Raw genomic sequence first — 4,939 nt, 5'->3', positions numbered from 1 at the left:
CCCCTCCCGCCTACGCCAGCCGCTGGCCCGGCAATACAGTGGTTTCGCCACCGCCTGCGGGTGCATTCCTCCCCCACGCCCCGGGCACCATGGAAACCGCCGGGTTAACCCGCACCCGGGCACTGCCCCTCAAATTCATTTGTCCCCTCCCGGGGGACTCCGCAAGAAAAGACCCTCTGTCCTTCCGAGGTGATCCTCTAAATAGTCTCCTACTTGCCGGTCCGCATGCCCTGAGCGCCCACACGGATGCCAAGCGCCCCCAAACTGCTCTGTGGTATCCAAGAGGGATTCCCGACTTTTTGCACTTGGCTGGGCTCCCCAACCCTTGCTGGACTTTCGGTATAAAAAGACATTTGTAGATTTCCCGGGCTGGCTGGGGGGCCGGGAGTAAAGGCGAGCTGCGGAAAACTCGCTTCCCTCCTTGCTTTCCCTGCGAACCTGGTCTTATATTATCGGGGAACTCAGATCTGAACCTGTTCGTTAGGACTCTTCTTTCCTGATGGATCCCCGGGCGACCTCCAGGCGAGGAACTGAGGGTGGAGGGAAGAGGCGAGTTCGGAGACGCTGAAGACCCTGTGGCGGTTTTGTGGTGAAATGCCCAGCACAGTGTTGGCTCTGGGCTTAGGCTGTAAATGGTCTCCGCACCCACGTAGCCCTAGGCTGCCACCTGCTGGTCCACAGCCCATTCCAGAAGGTAAGCCCCCAAGTCAGGGCCTCCAGAAGGTCAGGCCTGCACTGATTGATCAGCCCTGGGGAGGGATAAGAGCCCATATCTTCCCTGGGTTCAAACACTGGCTAAGCTGCTCTTCGTGTGTTATGTAAATTGAGATACACCACCTGTCTGTGCCTCAGTTTCTTGGAAAATCTGATGATGAAATAATAGTACACACCTCACAATGTTGTTTTGAGGTTTGAATGAGTTAAGACTTGAAAGCACTTGGAAAATTCCTGGCAGACAGTAAGCATTTCAGGAGTGTCAGATATCCTAACAATTAAAAATTGAACATTTATATTGTGTTTACTTTATTACCTCATTTAAGCATCACAAGAATTCTGTGGTGTAAGAGTCACTGTTGTCTGCATTTTATAGATCAGAAAACTGACCCTCATAGAAGTGCAGTTACTTCTGAAAGTCTCCGCTGACCTAAAGAGCCATAATTCTCACTCTCATAATCATTCAAGCTACAGCCTAGCTACTCAGGCGCAGTCTGGGGACAGCAGTGTGGGCATCTCCCGGGAGCTTGTTACAAAGGCAGAAGCCCAGGCTCACCCTGGACCTACTGAATTCGATGCTGCATTTTAAAAGACCTCTAGGTGATTTGTTTGAACATTAAAGAGCCACTGGGTGTGTGTGCTTTTTTCGTTTTCTTTTTAAATCTTCCCACCAAAAATGAAGAATTTAAAGCTCTGGGGCTGTGATTCTCAACTTGGGTTGCACATTAAAATCACATGGGGAACCTCACATTCCCAATGCCTCTGCCACATGCCAGATCAGGATATCTGAGGGTGGACCCCAGCAGCTGCGTGTTTAAAGCTGCCCAGGTGATCTTAATTTGCAGCCAAGATTGAGCACCCCTGTGGTGTTAGAATCACTGGCTCCCAGGAGAGGGAACATTGCTTGGAGGCACCCATTTTTTGGTAGAAATTATGGGGCCTCAGATTATAATGAAATGTTTGAAGAGGGAACTCATACCCATCTAAAACTGTCTACATTAATTTCACATCTCCTGTTCTCTAATTCCAACAGTGTTTCCCTTTTTCTCCAGGGAACATAGAACCTCCATTCTCTTGGAAAGCCTTCTGAGACCTCTCACTGTTTCTTTCCCTCGGTTATCATGGTCCTAAAACTCTGCACATACATTCTTAACTTCATTTTACAGATCTGGAAACTGAGGTCCAGAGTCAGAGTGCGTTATCAGAGTCCCGCAGCTAATTAGCGTCAGAACAAGCAACAGTGAGACAGGTTTCCTGTGTTCCCTTCCACGCATCTCTCCCATGTGCTCCTCGGGGGCAATGCTTCAGTTTGGTGACAATTCCCAAGGGGTCTAACCTGAGATTCAAGTGAGTGATATTTGGGGTTGCCTTTGGTGTGGAGCGAGTTTGATCTGTTGTGAGCTCTGGATTCAGTCTACTCAGGATTTGAAGGTCTGTTCTGCCATTATGAGCTTTGGGATCTTGGACAAGTTACTTTAGCTCTCTGGCCTTCAGTTTCTGAATCTGTAAATTGAGGATAAAAACGACTTGCCTCATAGGGTTGTTGTGAGAATTAATCAATATAATGTGTGCCAATTGTTTCGGTAATGATATTCTGGCAGCCACCTACCTGGGTGGTGCTGTCTCTTGGCTGATTCCGACCAGGGGGAGGACAGGTATATAAATGTCAGGTAGATTTTACATTGAGAGAAATATTCTGTATTCATCCATTGAGAAAACATTTATTGAGCAGCTTACTGTATGTTACATCTATTTTTCAGTATGTGTATCTATCGGTATTGATAGGCGCACCTGCAGGGAGAAGGAGAAGCACATTTTAGGGATTGCTTCCTAAAAAGAGGCCCTCATTCCTGGTTCTATTTCAACCTACTCCCCAGGGAGCTGGCCTTGAACTCAAGCATTCCTGGCTCTCTGCAGAAAGGTAGCAAAGTCTGCTCCCTAGAGGCCAACTACTTCTGGATTCAAGTCAAACTGTGGCACCGTTTTTGACAGCTTACCAGCACCTCCACAGGAGCTGTAGATGTGGGAACATGGAGCATGGGGAGGGCCTGGGAAGGCTAGATGGCTAATGAATCAGGTTGAGACACTGGATGAGGCCCTGTTAAAAAATACTGACACTTGGAATTTGTAAAAATGTTGCCCTGGGCTTCCCTGGTGGCGCAGTGGTTGAGAGTCCGCCTGCCGATGCAGGGGACATGGGTTCGTGCCCCGGTCAGGGAGGATCCCACATGCCGCGGAGCGGCTGGGCCCGTGAGCCATGGCCGCTGAGCCTGCGTGTCTGGAGCCTGTGCTCCGCAATGGGAGAGGCCACAGCAGTGAGAGGCCCGCGTACCACAAAAAAAAAAAAAAAAAAAAAAAAATGCTGCCCCTACACATCTTGTATGTGTAATTTACATGTGTAATACTGCACACTCACCCACACCCTGTCTGCCTCACCTCCCGCACTTCCCGTATATTCCAGCTCTAAGCTCGTGTGCACGTCTCTGTACAGCCTGGAACCCTGAGTGAGGGAAGCTCCACGACACATGCCTGTCTCAATACCTATCCACAGTTAAGCTGAATTCCACATCACCATGGAATTTCAGGAAAACTGGGACAAAGAAGAGATCCAATGAGTTTTCAGAGATATAAGAACAGGTTTCATAAAACATTTTCAAGAAAACATGTACAGAATGTGATCATCAAGCCAGGAAGCTGGAGGTCAGTCGAACAATGCCTTCTGAGGGAGAATCATTTCCTGCCTAGAATCCTACACCCAAACTACCAAAAAAAATTATTGGAAAAAAATAAAACATTTTCACACATGAATAGTTTTTTTAAAAGGTAGTGGTGGACTTCCCTGGTGGTGCAGTAGTTAAGAATCCGCCTCCCAATGCAGGGGACATGGGTTTGAGCCCTGGTCCGGGAAGATCCCACATGCCGCGGAGCAACCAAGCCCATGCTCCACGACTACTGAGTCTGCGTTCTAGAGCCTATGAGCCACAACTACTGAGCCCGTGTGCCACAACTACTGAAGCCCATGCACCTAGAGCCCATGCTCTGCAAGAAGAGGAGCCACTGCAATGAGAAGCCTGTGTGCAGCAACGAAGACCCAATGCAGCCAAAAATAAATAAATTTATATAAAAAAAAAAGGTAGTGGCATATCCTCTCTCAGGAAGCTGCTAAAGGATGTGCTCTACCAAAACAAGGGAGGAAACCTAGAGAGTGTAAGATGTAAGATCCAGGAAACTGGGACATGAGGGCGGGTGATGGGAATCACCAAGATTGCGGTAAAGGAGCATCCCAGGTGGACAGCTATGAGCCAGGCACAGAAGCAGCCTATTCAGATTGAAGCTGATCAAAGACTACAGGAAAGATTTATCAAGAAGATGACACTGAGTGGATTGTGTTTGAAAATATTGAGAGGGGTTTACAGAGCTGGGAGAGAATTAGGGTTGGACTAGTGATAAGTACCACAAATATAACTAAATAAATAGGGAGGGGGAGGCAGTTTTAAACTCTAGTGAAATATAAAAAGCTATGGAGGAAAGGGGAACAAAGTCATGGTTACTTTAAGTGACTCAGTTGTGAACAGCATGAACACAACCATAATAATGTAAAGACTGAAAATTGATATAATCAAATATGACATAACTATATTGGGAGGATGGGGGAATGGGAAGTGGGCATATGTACGTGGTGGAGATGAGGGTGGGGTGAGCAGAGCTAATCCTCATCTGCCATACTGGAAAGTCAATGGATAATGCCTAACATGGACAAAATCAGACAGCATCAATATACCCATGTTACTCAGAGCTATGGAGGTAAATACCAAAACATCATCTACTAATGGCTGAAAGTAGTTGCCTCAGAGAACCAGGAAAGCAGGGTAAGCAATGATCTTTTTGTTATATGACTATTTGATTTTTTAAACTATGTATAACTTTCTTTAAAAAAAAAAACTCTAAAATTTAAAGATGGAATCACATCGAATGGAGATTGAGCTGCCTCACTGAGGCCCACAGGTGATGTCCAGGGGTGAGGTCAATTCCATCCTGGACTTTATAATGTTGGTGCTGAAATGAACACCCAAGACTCCAACTCTGGAGCCTCAGGGATACCTTTTCGGTCGAGCTGTGTCCTCCAACGTTGTGCTGGGGTGTCACCTTAGAAAAGTGGGTGTGTGGTCAGAGGCCCTGTTACCCACACCCAAGTCTTGACCCTTCTCTGACCTTCTGTCTGCTT

This window comes from Lipotes vexillifer, unplaced genomic scaffold (genome assembly GCF_000442215.2).
Source record: "Lipotes vexillifer unplaced genomic scaffold, Lipotes_vexillifer_v1.1 scaffold39, whole genome shotgun sequence".
Lineage (NCBI taxonomy): Eukaryota > Metazoa > Chordata > Mammalia > Artiodactyla > Lipotidae > Lipotes > Lipotes vexillifer.
This window is presented reverse-complemented; position numbering follows the sequence as displayed.